The 18,259-nt window shown below is 44.5% G+C and overlaps 1 protein-coding gene across 1 annotated transcript in view; it reads right to left on the bottom strand.

The window, feature by feature from the left end:
* Nucleotides 1–6,594, bottom strand: part of B3gnt2 (UDP-GlcNAc:betaGal beta-1,3-N-acetylglucosaminyltransferase 2) — a 29,415-nt gene extending 22,821 nt beyond the window's left edge. The window contains exon 1 of the mRNA XM_046423228.2: nt 6,380–6,594. The gene's annotated coding sequence lies outside the window, so the exon portion shown is untranslated. The remainder of the gene's footprint in view (nt 1–6,379) is intronic.
* Nucleotides 6,595–18,259: the final 11,665 nt, after the last annotated feature.

Raw genomic sequence — 18,259 nt, forward strand, 5'->3', positions numbered from 1 at the left:
AAACACACCCAGGACAGAGCACAGTGCTAGGTGTTCTATCAATGGACACTAGCTACTGAACACAGCCCACTTCACCAGCCATCATCTTGAGCTCTTAACTAGAGGAGGAGGATTTCAGAATAGGCATTCCCTCTCAGTTCCTGCAATCTGGAGGCTCCCTAAAGAGAGACTCAGGGGACTGGGTTCCCAGCACTACTAAGAAGAGGGAGAGCTACAAGCAAGAGTTAGAATATGAATGGGCCTGAACCTAGGCATTCTGATATACCTGCCCCATCTGCCAGGCATCTCTTAGGCAAGCCATCACACTGTCAAATAAGCCTAAAGTGCCAGCAGTGTGTTTTTTCTGAGGTCATTCTAGAAGTATACATGTGCAGAGAAGAACACTTACAGGGTCCAAATCAAGTTGTTAATAGTTAGTGTTAAGACACATTGGGATTCATGTTAATTTCCTTCACCTTATCTTGAATGTTGTTTCTAAATAAATATAAGAAAAACTTTTGGAAAGAATGTTAAAATACCACCCAAGTTACAATTGAAGGAGGAGTCCAAAATTAAGAAGTATCAAATAAACCCACTGGGGACATGAGACCATTGAATATATAAAACCACTTATAGAGTTAAGATTACAAAAGTCGAAAACATTTTAAATGGCTTGTCTGAAGCATGCAATTAAAACAATTGGCCCTGTGCTTTCACTTCTGAAATAATTACTTCACAAAACATAATGCAGCAGTAAATGTTCTGAGCATCTTGGGCACTTACTGATGACTTTCATCTAAACACTTCCACACACTTCAAGATCAAATGCAAACCAGCTCTCACTACTGCACCCTTCTGCACGCTAGCTCATAACACAGCTAGCAGATCAAGAGCTATGTATGGGACATTTCAATAAGGGGAAAAATCCACTGAAAGTAATAGGAGACAAATAATACATTTTTTTAAGCTAAATGCCACATCAACAAAGCATTGAATCAAACAAATTTGGTTTCCTAACTTTCAAAAACAGACCTATATTAAAAAAAAAAAAGACCTATCTGACTTTTATAATGAAATGGATTGTATAAACAGAGAAGACATAGTTGCTTCAGTTACCTTTTTAATGAAATAAAAAATTGCCTATCAGCCACAGTGCTAGGTATTTTAGGTATATCATTCACATAAACTTTCCCAGCATATCTATGAGATATTTCACAACAAGAAAACTGGCTCAGAGTCAAGTAACTTGTCCATAGTTACATAGTAAGTGGCAAAACAGAACTCAAATCCCGGCCTGTTTCACAAAAGACTACACACTCTGTACATTCTGAGATTCCACTTATGTGGAGTTCGAGAATAGGTAAAACCAATCTGTGATGATATAATCACATCTATGATGACGTAAGAATAACTGGTCCCTCTAGGGAGTACGTTCTGACTAGAAAGGAACACCAGAACCTTCTATAGTAGAAGAAATGTTTATTTCTGGATCTGGGAGGTAGAAACACACACATAAGCTCACACTTTGGGTACTTCACACACTTCATGTTATATCTCAAGTTAAAAAAAAAAAAAGTCATCCAATTGACTTCAAGTTTAGGCTTATAACCATTAAACCACCACACCACCACTGATAGAACCTAACCACCCGCACTCCAGAGTTGATTACCTTGGATGATACCTTTAAAAAAAACATTCCAGTAAGCAATGAACCTTCTAGTCACATCACACTGAACACATCTGAGCAATAAACTTGGTTTAAAATGCTGCAGAATGAAAAGTGGAAAGTATCGGTTTCCTGGCTACTGGGAATTTCCCCTCTGTAGCCACATGAGAATTTTTTTTAAATAATATAAACCCTGCTACAAGGGAATATTTACAGAGGCACAGAAAATAACCTGTAACAAAGTTCTTCAATTTAACTATGGAAATGCTGAAAGTTTAAATTACACAAATATTTCTAGATATGCTATAACTTTATCAACAATGCTGACTCTCACAAAGGTTGGATTTTGTTACAATGATTAAATCAAACCAAGACAAAGCTGCTGAGCAAAGGACATAAAACTCACAATAGGAGCAATTTAAGTAGTGTAAAAAACTCAACTCAAGAGTTGTAAGGAATAGAAAACTCAGTACAAATAACTTGTTCTAGCAGTAGAGACTGGGCCACTATGTGTGCCACTGCCGCCACCCCCCACACACAAAAAAAATTCTCCATCAAGTAATAAGTTCTTCTCACTGAAGCTTTGTTAGACTTGGCAAAGCCTCATCACCAGTGGGTGATGATGAAATCATTACATCAATTCTCTCAAAGGCTTACCCCACACATGTACACACCTCTTATCCGAACAGTAATTGCCTCTCCAGAGAGAGGAATATATTCATCCTACAATTTGGAGACAAATTTGGCAAGTGCCTACTAACAGTTATCCCACCTTGAGGCAGTGGCGGGAGAACAACTGGACCCACACCTGTTGGGGGTATGCATTCTTCTTCTTCTTCATATGTTGTAGATGGACACAATATCTTTATTTTATTTATTTATTTTTATGTGGTGCTGAGGATCGAACCCAGTGCCTCATGTGTGCGAGGCAAGCACTCTACCACTGAGTCAAAATCCCAGCCCCTAATGGATGCTTTTGATTATGCAGCCAGCAAATATTTACCATAGACTAGTTTAATTCACATTTCAGCTTTCTGGGCACACCAAAAAATATCAGGCAACTGATCAAAATGACTTTAGTTTCCCCTAAGCATTTATACATAAGACCAAAAGGCCTTTATGAGAATCTTTCAGTATTGGTAATTTATATATCCTATTAGATTTGCTGCAGTAGATTATATATTATCCCAGTTGCAGGATCTCAGTATTTATAAAAGCAACCATTTAGCTGGGCACAGTGACAAACTCCTGTAATCCCAGAGACTCAGGAGGCTTAGGCAGGAGGATCACAAGTTTGAGGACAGCCTGAGCAATATAATGAGAATGTATCTCAAAAAATAAAAAGGGATGGGGGGTGGGCACAATGGCACATGCTTGTAATCCCAGCAGCTCCGGAGGCTGAGGCAGGAGGATGGCAAGTTCAAAGCCAGCCTCAGCAATGGCAAGGTGCTAAGCAACTCAGTGAGACCCTATCTCTAAATCAAATACAAAATAGGGCTAGGGATGTGGCTCAGTGGTCGAGAGCTCCTGAGTTTAATCCATGGCATACACATCCCCCAACAAAAGGGATTGGGAGGATAAAGCACCCCTGAATTCAATCCCCAGTACTGGGAAAAAAAATACCCGTTTGCATTCAGTAATTTTTAAAGTCTTTAACAAACTAATAAAACTATCAAAAAAACAACAACACTAAATAAAAAATTTTAAAATGTTAATATACTAAAAGAACTCTAAATAAGGGTTGTGGCTCAGTGGTAGCACGCTTGCCTAGCATGCATGAGGCACTGGGTTCGATTTTCAGCGCCACATACAAATAAATTAAATAAATAAATAAAGGTTCATCAACAACTAAAAAATATTTCCAAAAAAAAGAAGTTAGAAAGAATTAAAAGACTGACTTAGTGGGGCTGGGACTGTGGCTCAGTGGCAGTGACTTGCCTTGCATGTGTGAAGCACTGGGTTCAATCCTCAGCACCGCATAAAAAATGAATGAATAAATAAATAAAGGTGCTGTGTTCATCTACAATTTAAAAAAAAAAAAGTTGGTTTTTTGGTTTGTTTGTTTGTTTTTTAAAAAGACTGACCTGGTGGTCAAGAAAGCAATATTTCAGGGATGGTCAGCATTCTTAAATTAGGTTTTCCAAAAAACTCAACATTATTAGAAATCATTAAAATCTAATGTTTTCAGAAAGAAGGATTCACCTTTTCTCTTAATCCCTCCATCAGCTGAAAAAGCCTCACACATCTCTATCTAGAACACTTTGCCTTATACCAACAATGCATCATGTAAACTAAAATGATTAATGTTCTTGGATCTTCCTGCTTTTTACAGTAACTTTTTTTTAAAAAAAAATCACATTTGAACAAGAGTACAGTGTAAAGTCAATCATGAATTACCAGTTCCACTTTCCTATTTTTAGCATAATGGTAATATAGAAGTTTTAGAGAAATCTAAATCATGATTTTTTTAAAACAAGGAAATCTTCCTAACCACATAAGCCATCTATTTACCCAGCCCTCCTTCAGAAGTCACCCCCCAAAAAATCAATTCAAGTAAGTTATGCTTATTTTCCTCAAAAGACTACCACATTCCTTGGATTTTAAAAACCTTCTTAATGCATTTGCCAAATTTGGCTGATTTCATCCTCAGACAAATCTAACTGTTCCCACAGTTTGGGGTAAAAGGAAGTTGATGCCAGGAGGAAATTCTATATTAATTGCACCAGGACCCCTCATTAAAGCCTCCATAACTTCAACAAGCCAGTGACAGGAGTAGAAATCATCCTACATGTCTTCAAACAGAGCCTCTTAGGGCAGACACTACCATCCCCAAAACCAGATATGGGAAATAAGGCTCTGATGAAAAACAATTCACCCTATGTCACTGAACCCTCTGTAGCAAAACCAAGACTAGTGAAAAGAGAGGGTGGGAACTCAAATTTAACGGAGAATTAGGGCTTTGATCATACATACACCATCTGCATACATACAAAGATACATACAGAAAACTAAATTAAGAGAAGTGAGTTCCTCTGCAGAGAGGGTCCCAAGGAAAAAAGCAATATTCCACACTGAAAAAGAGTTTCTAACAGAAGGTCTTATGATAAACACGTTTGTGAAGGCTGGGCAGGGCGGAAAAGGGTTACTCAAATTACTCCAGCAGAGTTCTTAACAGGGCTCCTTCACCTCTCTGGTCTTACAATCTAATCTGGTTTAAGAGCACACGGGCTCTCTCTTCTCCCAAATTCCATCCGGCTTAATAACCTCTACTCAAAAGAAGCAGAAGTAGGCACTAGGGCAGAGAGAAGTGACCTACCCTCCCTCCAGGTCAGCTGTCAGATCTACAGGGCGCGACCGTGAGACAGCACAAGAGACCCCCCACACACACTCCATCAGGATCCTCACCTTCCCACTCCCAGTCCTGGCCCAGTCGCCACCTCGTTAACCATCCCATCACCTCCCGAGGCACAAATAATTACACTGGAAGAATTTGTTATAACAAGTAGGAGCCCATATTCAACAACTGGCTTCGCAACTTGACAGACAAGGCTCTAAAAAGGGAGGGGCAGGAGAATAATTGTTCTAAACAACGTCTACGAAGTCGGGGAGGTTGAGGCGGCCATGGAGGGAGGGGAGCCAAGATAAACGATCCCTACGTTTTAGGGAGGAGAAAGCCTTCCCACCAACAACCGAGGTTATAAATGTATGTAATTTTTTTTTAAAGACGACCTTTCACGCTATGACACTTGTGGGGGATTTCTTATCTGTTCCTCCACTTGATGGGTAAAGAGGGGGTTCAGCGGCTCCCCAACCCAGAATGTAAAAACCATGGCCTGGAAAGTAACAAGGTGACTCAGTTTTATTAACTCCAGAAGGGTCCACCTGCCATCCCGCAGCCGCCAGACCAGCACGACAGCCCAAGGCCCCCACGCCCACCTTCCCGGCGAGGTGTTTTTCAGAGAGCGGCTTTGCGCGCTCCCTGGCCTGCCAGCTACCCCCACCCTCGCGGTGTCTCGGACCAGCAGCCTGGTTAATCATTCAACGCGGGCAGCGTGGAAATATTTTTAGAGGTCAAAGCGAAAGGTTCTCCCTAAGTTTCGCAGAAACCAGTCTACGGGGAACCGGAGGTGGCAGTGCAAGAGGTTGGGGGTGGGGAGCGGGTGCCGGCGGCTCCCTGGCTCACAAAACACCTGATCTCCCCATGCGGCACTGGAGACCAGCGCAGTGCGAGGGTGGGGTGCGGGGGTGCCAGAGAGAAATCGCACACGGCTCCCCTCCCCCAAATACCCAGATACCCCAGAAGAGGACGCCCCGACCCAGAAGCCCCTTCCCAAATCCTGCAGCCCTGGGCGCGGGATCCCCCGGAAGTTAGGGTGCAGAGAGGAGGGGGAATGTCCCTGGGCCCCAGGGGGTGGGTGTGGAATGGAGCAAGAGGCTCCAAAGACGCGCAACTGGGGGTTTCGTTATCCTCTTCATCTAGGGTTCGGAAGATGCAGAAACCACAGGGGAAGGCAAGAAGCGTAAATGCGGCAGAAGCCACCTAGGAACGGTTTCCTCCGCCGGGGCGCCGGTATGGAGCCGGAACTGGAGAGGAGGTGGGAGGAAAAAGGGGGTCCAGTCAGGGGACCCCCGGAGCAGGGTGGGAGGGGGCGGACAGAGTGGCCCCGGGTAGGCAGCGGGGGAGGGAAGAGCCAGAAGAAAAGAGGTGGGGGTGACCACCCGCTAGGGCCCTACCTTGTCCAGGAGCAGCTCCAGCTCGGCGGGGCGGGGGCGGGAGATCTCGGCCTCATCCACGTCCCAGCCGCTCCGCGCGGCTCAGCCCGGCGACCGCCGCCGCTCACGCTCCATGCGCGGCGCCCGGGACGGGCTGCCCGGCGGAGTCTGCGGCGTGAACAGTTCCGGCTCGCCTCCAGCACTTGTTGCCGCCGCTGCCGCTACGCCTCTCTCAAGGCTCCGGCTCCGGGCGCCGCGGCTGAGTCCCGGCGCCCGCCCTGGGCCCGCCCCCGACCGACGCGCCAATCAGGCTCGGCGCCGCCCCTCGCGTCACCGCCCAACACCGGAGTCCGCCCCGCGCCCCAAGTTTTGGGAAGGCCGGTCTCCTGCCGGCCAGCTACTTGGCTCGCAGGACCCGCCCAGGCTCGTGCTTCCCGTGGCTTCCGGGGACCCAACGAACTCTATGTCCACACCTAGCAAGCAAGGGGTTACACTGGAGAAAAGGGACCCCCTGGGAAATAAACCCTTCTCGAAAAATAGGGCAGCTTGAAACTTTAAAAAATCACTTTTAACTCTGGTCTAACTTAAATGTCTTCAGTTGGCCCCTCTTTTCAGTCCGCTCGATGCAAGGAAAGAAAGCGCCACACTTGATGAGGACCCCAGTGAGCTTTCCTGGCCAGGGCTAGTGTGTGACTGGGCCTAGAGTGAATCCCAGCCGCCCCTCAAGTGCAGGGGTGGGTTAGAAATAGTTCCGCAGTGGGAGATGGGGGGGGGGGTACAGGGACAAAGTGGAACCTGACCTTTGTTTCATGCCCACTCAATACCTGCAGCCACCTCTTGGATGCCTGAGGTCTAGGGTGGTGCCCACTGGGCACTGCCACAAGATCCTCGGGTTTATGAAGCTGCCCAAGACCTTTGGGGAGTCTTGTTCCTCCTAGCAGTGAAGTGAAGAGGATTTCCTCGAGGTCCCCCTCGTGTCTCAGGAAGCCGGAAATGCAAGGTGCCTGGCGCGGGGCTGCTAACCCGACGCCGCAGTCCAAAATGCAGGTACCTAGGCATAGCCAAATAGCTGAACGCTGACCCCTCGCGACATTGCTCGGCTAGGCAAGCTGGATGGAGGCTAGGCGTCAACCACACCCACCAGCCAGACCTCTCTGAGCACCGAAGCGTCCTCCTAACCCAGGGCCCCTGCTGTCTCGCCAGAGCACTGCATGCCACTAGGAGTCCGGCCGGCTGACATCACTTTAGGGCCCCAGGTAAACCTGGCGCGACTGGATGGAGAAGTTGCGCGGGTTCGAAAGGTCCAGCCTAGCCGGCAAGACCCGCCCAAGGTGCACCTGAAAGCGCTGCCTCACCTTGTCCTTACTCCCCTGGGCTGAAAATGATCCCCTCTGGGTAATCGTTCTGAGGAATTAGCTATTTGCAATTATTATTATTTTTTTCTCAGAAAGCTGTCAAGAGGTGAAGTTAGCCAAAGGGAGGGAATTGCTAATGTAAGAAATTTCGGGTACCTTCAAATTCAGCTCAATCCATCATCACAATCAGCACTTAAAGAGCACATTGTCGCTGGATGCACAGAGCCACGTGGGTACGACCCTCTAGAAATAAGGACTGTGAGTCAGTGGATCTGGAAGGGCTATGAATTGCAGTCTCAAGATCTTCCTGCTTTTATGTTGATCACATGATTTTACTAAGACTACGACGTGAAATCCAAGAAGCAAGTTGTATTTTTGTGCATTCATAGGAGAGACATTTGGATTGATGCACATGGACCATTAACCATAGTTACTGGAGTTTGGGATTGGGGCGGGTAAGAAAGGGAGGTAAATTTAAAAGGGCATACAAAACTTGAATGTTGTTTTTCCAGTTTTATTTATTCCCATAATTTAGAAAACTAACAAAACTTTTAAAGAAACAAATTAGAAGAAATCTACAGAAACTGTACATTAATAGATAAACCAATTCGTGTAAAAATAAATAATCTTAAGTCATGTCCCTTGGTTTAAATAAAGATGTTTGTAGGCTCTGTTTTGATCTTTAAATGTTGTAAGGGGGCAAAGCTGATATTTGAAGAAGATCCTTCTAAGCTATCAAAATGATATTCTGTTACTGTGCGAGTTTCTTCTTTTAAAATTCATTCCCAGTAGCCACAGACATGCTTTCAAGGACTGCCAGCCAAGCAGTTTTTAGTAAAGGAACTGCTACAATGTCAGCTGGCAACCAACAAGAAAATTAAGCTTGTGTCCTTCACAGCTGCCAAAGGCTGCCCAGGCCCTGAAATTTAAAAATAAGGGCATTCTCTCCAAGTTGCCATTAATTAGTCCAACTTGGAGTGTATTAGCAACAGTCGTTCTGCGACTTGGGGGAAAAATTCAATGTAGAATTCATACCCACTTATCTATAGTCCCTACTCTTAGTTAAGGACTGGGTTCATCATCAGTAGGTAGAGGTTTTATTCATTTATTCAACAAATATGTGCTAACTACTTATGAGGTGCAGAGCAGAGGGCTAGGCATTGGAGTAGTGAACATGGCAGACATACCGTTCCCTCTTGGAGCTCACAGTCTAGCTGGAGAAAGGAGTTTAACAATTGAATACACTTAAAAAATTGCAATTATGATATGAACCAAAGTGAATGTAAGGTGGTGGGACCATTTGGGAAGTCCAAGAGAAGTTCCTGGCTGATACAAGCTATCAAGGGTAAAGGTGGAAATGTAGGCAGGGTCAGAACATACAATACCTAGTATAGCGTGTTACAGAGTTTGGACCTTATCTGAAGAGCCATCTGAAGCTAGAGTTGTATGCTCAAATTTGCACCTTGAGGCCAGGCATGGTGGCACATGTCTGTAATCCCAGCAACTCAGGACTCTGAGGCAGGAAGATGCCAAGTTTGAAGTCAGCCTCAGCTACTTAGCAAGGCCCTAAGCAACTTAATAAGATCCTGTCTCAAAAAAGACTGGAGATATGGCCCTGGGTTCAATTCCCAATCCCCCCCCCCAAAAAAAAAAATGCACCTTGGTTAAGATCACTCTGACTGCAATGTGAAGAAGGAAGTGGGGAGGGGTGGGACTGAAGGACGGTTAGGAAGGTGTTTGTCTAGAAAAAAATGGTACAGTCAATGAAAAGTAGATACCAACGAGACTTGGGTCATCATTCAGATAAGGAGGAATCAAGGAAAACTCCCAGATTTCTACTGATTCAATCAGGTGGATGATGGTGCCATTTTCTGATATAGGGAACCCAGGAGAAAAGGGTAGAATAAATGCTAACAACGTTCAAACATGGTCAAAATAGTTTGGGATGCCTGTGAGATGTCCAAGTAGAGATGTTGAACAGGTAGTTGGTTATATTCTGGTGCTTTGGGCAGAGGCTGGGCTGGCGTAACTGGTGTAGTTGTGGTGGTGAAGCTACAGGAGTGGGGAGGTCTCATGGGAGAGAGGACAGTAGACCAGAAGGTGGCCTAGGACTGATCCTTGATGCATCCTTATCTCAGATCTGAACAGAAGCAAACTGTCTGGCAGAAGAAATTGAAGAGCAAGCAACTAGAGAGGCAGGAAGAAAGCTAAGAGCTTGAGGAGATGGGGGTAGCAGAGCCTAAAGGAGCCAAAGTGCTATGAGAAAGAGGCAAGATTCAGCAGCCCTCAAGATATGAGACCAGTATGAAATAAAGACTGAATAACATCCACTTGATTTGGTGACCTTGGTGTCACAGACTTTTAAAGCAGGACTGGTGGAGTGAAGGCATAGGGCAAAGATTGGAATGGACTGAAGAAATGAAGAAAGGCACCGAGTGAAGGCAACTTTTGTAAGGTTTGCCTGTGCAACTCCAGGAAGAGAACTAGCTAGAGAGGGATGTTATGTCAGCAATGGATTTGCTCATTCTGGTTTATATATTTTTATATTTTTAGGATAGTATAATTTGAGTGTATTTAAACATAGATTGGGAGGATCCCATAGAGAGAGGAAGACAAAGGTACAGCAGGGAGAGGACATGAGTTTCCTGTATCCAAGGGGGAACGGAATCAGAGTGAGTGGAAAGGCTGATCTCATGTAAGTGACCAACTTTACCTTTGTAACAGAAGGAAGAAGATTGCAGGAGGCTGCACCAGGGAGGTTTGGTATGGATAACTAAACCTTTTCACCTGAAGACTTCCTAATCTGTGACATAAGGAAGATTGTGATGACCAGAGAAACAGCCAGATAGCAAGACTGCATTACGTTCCACCTGAGGTTGCTGGCTTTCCTCTGTGGTTTCTTCCAACAGCTCAGTGGTCCACTCTGGCACAGGCCCAGGTGAGGGAATTGCTAGGGAAGAAGAGCAAAGAAATTGAGAACATTGGCCAGTGAGATCGACATGCTGCATGATCAGAGAGAAAGGACAGATGTCAATGGGCTGGAGAGCTCAAAGGGATCACATGAGAAAGAGAAGAGATTGGTCAGAGATGTGGATGCTTAATGTGGGCTCAGAGGGTGTGGGCTCAGAGGGTGACCTGTAGGGTCATGGCAAATCCAGCATGTGATAGGGGAAAAGTAGAGGAGAAAGTCGTTGAAGAATATTAGATCAAGGAGTTAAGAGGCAGCGTACTGGATGGGTCATCTGTATGAGTGAAGTTGTCCAGGATGTGGGCGGGCACTGGGGATGTGGTATGAAGGCCAGGAGTTAGAGCAAGGAAGAGGGAGTAAACAGGAGATCAGAAGATGGAAAGAACCAGGAAAGGAAGAGGGAATATGACTGAGGTGACAGTCTCCTCAAAGGAGCAAGACTGTTTGCAAGAGGTGGAGGAGTGGCAATTGGTAGAGGATCCACCCTCACCTCTGGACCCTGGGGGACACAGTGAGTGAAAGTCGACAGGTTCAACTCCCAGTGCTGCAAGGGAAGAAAAGAAAGTGAGTTAAATTTTGAGCAGAGGTGGATGAAGGATGGATGGATGGATAAACTGTCGGATGCACAGATTGATGAAACCAACATTGATTCAGCTTGCATGTTGAAGTCTATAGTTCCAAAAGACCATGTTGAAAGATTTTGGGGCAGTGGGTGAGTAGAAGGGATAACTCAGGTGCCAGGAAAAGCAGAATATTATGGCATGATGGAGGGAGAGAGGATCCATAAGCGAAGACTAGAGTGAGAGAGGCACAGTGGATTCTGCCTTAGTTGTCTCTTTATGAAGCCTAACTCATGTAGCTCTTCAGCCAGGGCCACATTCCCTCACTTTCTTTTCCTTCCCAAGATTTCCATCACAACAAGCATGTGAAAGCCTCTCACCCTTCTCCCCACTTCTCTACTAGGGGTGCTGTTGTTACCAAACAAGCTCCTGTAGGCCCTGGGTGTGAGTCCGGAATCCCAGGCTTGTCCTACCTCTATAGGCCACCTCCCTTCTTCAGACAGCTTGTTGACCTCTTAGTCTCATTTCATTGTCTATAAAATGGGGTTGCTAAAACTCACCTACCCCTTAGGGTTATCTCAAGGAATCGAGGAGTTAAGTACTTTCTACAGTGTGAAAAAAGTCAGTGTGAATCACAAAAGCTAGTGATTTCCATGTAAAGAACCCCAATGTGGCCCCAGATACACCCGCATCTCTCCCAGTAGCCCTCCAAAGGAGACTGTGAGTCTTTGCTCCAGAGGAAGTTGTAATTTTTCCCCAGAGACAGGACAAACACATCCAAAACAATTAGCGAGGAATGCACAGCTGTGTCTGATTAAGTGCTAAATTGTAAGGTAAAGACAATAAGAGCTCCAAGAGCAGAAAAGGGAACAATGAACTAAGTTTGAAAAATTCTGGGAGACTTCCTGGAGAAGGTGGAGTAGAGAGCACCCAGATTGCTCACTTATCCTAAGAACATTTGCAAACTTGCCCATTTCTTTGAGACTGCAAACACTGTTGATCTGACATTGCAACATGAGTCTACAAAGAAGTCGTAGGTCATAGATGGCTCTCCAGACATGCCTGCATCTCAGCCTATTCTTGCTCCTGGAGCCCTGTCCCTTCTCAGTCATACTCATGTGCTCCTCCCAGGGGGACCTACAGCCTGGGCTACACAATGAGTCCAGGTGCTTTTCCCTGGGCCTCTCATCTTTGGATTTCCCATGACACCCTTTTTGTGTGTGTGTGTGGTGAGGAAATTGAGGCTGATCTTTACGAAATTTCCCATGCCCTCTGTTTGGTTTTAATATCCACCTGGTATTTTTTGCCAAGCCAGACAGCAAGCTCTTGAGCAAGCAGACTTGGGTGCCCCACCTTCTTATCTTTCAAGCTCTGTGGTTTGCTTTACTGCACCTGGCCGGCCTAGGGCACCTGTATGCCCACACAGCCAAAGCCTAGGTCATACCTGCCTTCTTTGTTCTTTATTGCCTCTGACTTGCTAGCCAGGAGCCCTACAGAGCTGCTACCCTGGACCCAGAGTTCAAGCATCTTGAAGCCAAGAGCTGGTTTCCACCACCTTGGTTCTAATGGAATTAGTTCCTGTAACCCATAACCCTGTGGCCTGGTTGATGCCTCAGCCCTGTACCTCTCCCTCCTTTCCCCACAGGCCCATTAAAACTCTCAGTATACCTATGGGCCAGGCACACATAGATAGCATCAGCAACAGAAATTCCCAAACCACATACATTCTGTGAACTTAGATTATTCTAGAAGGATAGCAGTATTTTGCTAGTCTGTTAATCAGTCCCAGATGGGACTATGAAAACAATCATTGGTCAATGAATAAAAAATTAATTATCGATGGGAAGTATAGGATCTTGGCACTGAGATTCTTAAGAATTCAAATTCAAATCTCTTGAAACTGGCAAATAAGGAAAAGGCCCCAAAAGTAGTTTCTCTAAGGCCAAATACCGATACTGGAGATAGTATCTTGAATGTTAAACAATTAAGTCACAGGTTAAAAACCACCTGGCTCCTAAAGCAGATGCTTTGCTCCCAAGGTTACTGTGACTTTGCAACAGCAGAAAAACATAAAGCCTCATTATCAGATGCAGATACTAGAGACGAATGTCATGATTCCCAGAGGACTCGCTCCATATTCCACAGTCCTGATGCTAGAAGAACTCAAAAATTCCCAGGTTAGTGAAGCCAGCTTGTACTGACATTATGATAGAGCATAAAGTCAGTCATTTGAAGGGGCATGAACAGCTGTCTCTACTAGGGTCATCACACTGTTTTGGAAATGGAACTCTCATTAAGGAGAAATGCAAAATCATACTCCTAATTATCATCAAACTGCAAATGTTCAAGAGGCGAGGCCCATAACTGCAGCACTGAGCATGAGACAGTGCTGTTAATATGATTATCAGGGCATAAGCCTATTAGAGAACTTAATGCCTGTTTGCTGGCATCATCTCTTGTAAAGCTTCCCAGGGTCTAGAAATCATCTCAATTGTAAACACTACTGTGACAAAACAGTGATTTCCAAGGGGCATAACAAAAATTTGCTGACCTTTACCAAAGGCCAAAACTGCCTGGCTTAGGAGAAAGAGAACATTTCTGGAAAATGAAGACTGATCAACCACTCTGGTTGGCTCTTATTGAGGAAGAAAGGGTATCCGGCTGAGTCCCATGGATCCTTGCAGTAACCCAATGGTGGATATAATTGTAAGGTCTAACCACCACCAGGAGTGAACTCAGATGGGCACAATGGCCCAGGTCTTGGCTGCTGCTAGTGAAAAACTTATAGTATGAAAGTCTCTCAACCCATGTTTAGATCCCATTCTGGAAAGAAGCTCAGTGTAGTCCTCATGGGGATAGTAAGAACTATTTGAGAGAGTTCCAAGGAAGAGGAAATGAAGCTGTTTATGTCCAAGTGCCTGCAGACACTCAGTGTTTTATAAGTGTTTATTTCCCTCCTTTTTCTTGGTCATATGACCAAGTCCTAACAAGGATAAAGTATGCGTGGTACCTAGGTGTAGAATGCTAGGCAGTCTCAACCTTTGTCCTGGGTCACAGGAGGAAGTACCATTTTGTCCTCTTTCTAAAAGGTTCTGACACCAACATCACCATCATCATCCAGAACAGAAAAAAAAACAATTGATTATCCCTGGGAGGAGCCACCTGCTTGGTCTTTAAGACCCAGTGACATTTGAAACTCTTCAAGTTCATCCCACAGCAAAACCACCTCCAAGAAGGGCACAGCCGCTTCCTTAAACTATCAGTTAGGAAAATCAGAGAGCAAGAGAACCCATGGATAGTCTTAAAAACAAATCAGAATGCATAAGCATGTAGAATCCTAAAACACCAAATGAAAGGAGCCATATACATAGAATACTTATTAAAGTTCAAGAACATGTAAAAGCTAATCTATGGTGGTAGAAATCAGAACACTGGCTGTCCTTGGGATTAGGAGAGGATTACCTGGAAAGAGATATAAGAGAATTTTGTGGGATAAGAAAAATGTCTTTTGACTAGAATTGTGGTTACATAGGAGAATATGATTGTCACAACTCATCATACATGCATTTCAGACTTGTACTTTTAAAAAAAATCCTTTTTACTGATTAGCTGCTTGACACAAGTGCACTTTGTAAATTTTCTTTTTCAAAAAAGAAAGAAAAGGAAGCAGCCATCTTTAGGAAAGGGGAGTATGGGCAAGTAGAAAAATGAAAAGGGCTCCCCACCCATCAATCCCACTACCATCTAGGGCAATTTCCCCAGTGCCAACCTTTAGGGCAGTAAGAAATTGACATTTCAAAATAAACCAGAGAGGAGGGGATGCATTTTTTTTTCTAAAAATTAATAGCTTACTCTGAGCTCAGCATTTCGGATCAAGCCCTGTTTCTCTACATTTTGAAAGCCATCTCATCACCATTTCCTTCCTTTGTCATCTTAGTGAAATGGCTTTTCAGAGTCAGCATCCTTCACCCCAGCAGCACATATCTGTTGCATAACATTGGCTTTATAAACATCATGCTCACGATACCAAAGAAAAACAAAGCAGCATGTAGTTGATCTAGCAAATATATGTAAATGATCATCAAAACTCAGAAGAAAGAGAGTTTGGGTTACCAGCAAACTTTCAAGAAGAAAGAATTCTGACAATAAAGCTTTTGACAAGCAAAGACCCTTTAAGGGTAAGAAAACAAAATGGGCCATTGAAACTAGAACAAAAATCACAAGCTGTAGATGCAATGCCATCATTAGGTGCCTGTGTGACAAATCCCTTCTGTGCTGTCAAAGGGGACTCATTGCACATGACAAGAAGATTGTAGGCTGGGTAGGCTTCAGCCCAGCATGTTATGGCTCTTCTTCAGCTTGACTTTCCTGCTGTTCTCTTGGCTCTGTCTTCCCACGTCTGTTCCTTTCCACAGCTATTTCAGGCATCTCATCCAGAGTCAGTAACCAAAAGGGGGACTCTTTCTTCCCTTGTCTCTTTTTATGACCCAAGAAAAACTTACCTATAGTTCCCTACCAGATTTCCCTTCCCATCTCTTTGTCTGGGATGGAGTCAAATGACCCTTCCTAAGCCAGTCACTGGCAAAAATGAAGGTACCATCCTGAATCACTTGGCCAGTCAGGATTTACTCCTGAGTCTTCACATGAAGACAATATGGACCCCCAGACACAGTTGGGGCTCTAATGGCCTGAATAAATCAAGTAGGATTGCAGGTAGGGTTTCCCAGCCTAAGAAAGAGGTTTGTAAATAGGAAGTTTGTGTGTGGGGGGGGAGTACTCTTAGCATCAACACCTGAAGGGAAGGGAAGTAAGCAGGAATGGACGGGAAGAAAAATTGAACTGTAGTGCAATCCTGATAATGGCCTTGGCTGATCTCTCAGGGAACTCTGGTACTGGGATAGCTTAGAGTTGCCCAAATTGGATGAGAGGACTGGGCCTTTTTACTCCTGCATCAGTCAGTCATTGGATGTAGGCTGGCCTTGGTCAATGAGAGCATGATCTTAGGAAAGGTCCTTCAGCAAAGGACAAGTCTCAGAGAGGGGCTTCGCTGGCAGGTGCTGCTATCAACTCTTCCAGTAGAGAGACAGAGATATAGTTTAGTAGTGGTGCATATGACGAGTATCATGCACGAAGCCCAGAACCAAACAACAAACAAAGAAAAAAATCCCAAACAAAACCCCAACCTCAGTAGATGGGGGAATGAATATGTCAATCTCAAAGGAAAGGTGGATTTGGGAACATGTCATCCACTTTGGGGGAGATGGATATTGCCTGGGCAATCCCTCAGACCTCCTAAAAATCAAACTGAAATCCACACACTTATTTGAAGAAAACATTATACAGCTACCTTTACCAGGAGTAGCTCTGGAGCCCCAATAACTCCTCACCCCTCCACCTCCTTTTTTTAAAATTTTTAATATTTATTTTTTAGTTTTCAGCGGACACAACATCTTTTTTTGTATGTGGTGCTGAGGATCGAACCCGGGCTGCACGCATGCCAGGCAAGCGTGCTACCGCTTGAGCCACATCCCCAGCCCCCTGCACCTCCTTAAGAAGAGGGGACAGGAGACCTTTCAAGTATCAGCTACTACTTTGGTCTTTAAGAGGACAGCTGAGAAAAGGCTCTCTAGACTGAGTTTGGGTGGAACCCAAGCCCTCAGACTTAAGGGGCATGATGCCCACAAGAATGAAAATCCACAGGATTAATTTTGAACAAGCCAAGAGCCTGCTAAGCCCTGGCATCTGCTGAACTTCCCAAATCACACACATTAGACCATTCAGTTCCACATTTCTACAGTGTACTTCCTGCCAAGCTTCCCAACACAGTTGACACAATAGGAGAATCAAAATGAGCAGTTAGAGCAATTATGGATATGCAGGTCAAATAAATAAGCCTTTATCTAGAGTTTAAACAGACATAGTCAACAAGGGTCTGGTCCAAATCTGAGTTTTAGACAAAGAAAGGCTTTACAAAACAAAGGGGGGAAGAGAGTGGAGATGTTTTTTTTCTGTCTCACTGAAAATACTAAAGTAACATTTTATTCAGCCTCTCCACGGTGCCCTGACCCCCTACCTCCCCATCCTCCACCCCTTGAATATTCCCTAGCTATATTATAATCTGACCGCAGGGCCAACTCACAGGAAGTGTTATGATAGCAAATGACAAGAGTTGACATTGAAAGGAGCTGGGGAAATCACTTGTTCATTGTTACATGTTAAGTTGAATGCTTAAGAATTAGAGCCATATTCATGAATATTTGTATTTATGTGTACATTAAGGAAGTACTCAGATTTTGTTACTTACTGAAACCTCAAGTATTTCAATCAAATGAATAGGTAAAGTAAGAAGGTTGAATCTGATAATTAGAGGTGCTATAAAGCCAAGAGTGGTACAAATCCAGAGGTGTTACAAATTTCTTTTCTTTTTTTGTGGAGGTGTGTGTGGGTGAAAGGTGGTGGTGCTAGGGATCAAAATCAGGGCCTTGATCACACTAGGCAAATGCTATACCTCCAGGCTCCCCCAGTCTCCCCCCCACCCCACCCCGCCCACCGCCCCCTTTTTGGCACTAGGGATTGAGCCAGGGGCACTTTACCGTTGAATATATTCCCAGCCCTTTTCTATTTTTTATTTTGAGACAGGGCCTCACTAGGTTGCTTAGGGCCTTGCTAAGTTGCCGAGACTGGCCTAGAACCCGTGATCCTCCTGCCTCAGCCCCCTGAGTCTCTGGGATTACAGGAGTTGAGTCCTTATTCTTTTTTTTTTTTTTAATGAAAAAAAGTGTATACAAGTTTCACTCCTCATTTTAGCAGTGGAGACACCAAGTCTCCTTGAGAGGAACTGTTGGAAGGCCTCTTTGATTGTGTAGCTGTAAGGCCAGTGGATTCTTGTTGTTCCAGGGAAAAGGAAATGAAGAACCATTTTGTTTTCTTTGTCCCCCTCCTCCCCACCCAGCCTGACAAAAATCACTCCACTCATACAAGCCCACAATCTTCCCTAAAATTCTTTTTGTTCCTATTT

This window comes from Marmota monax, unplaced genomic scaffold (assembly GCF_021218885.2).
Source record: "Marmota monax isolate L192 unplaced genomic scaffold, Marmota_monax_Labrador192_F-V1.1 WCK01_AAM20220418_F8-fsc00015, whole genome shotgun sequence".
Classification (NCBI taxonomy): Eukaryota; Metazoa; Chordata; class Mammalia; order Rodentia; family Sciuridae; genus Marmota; species Marmota monax.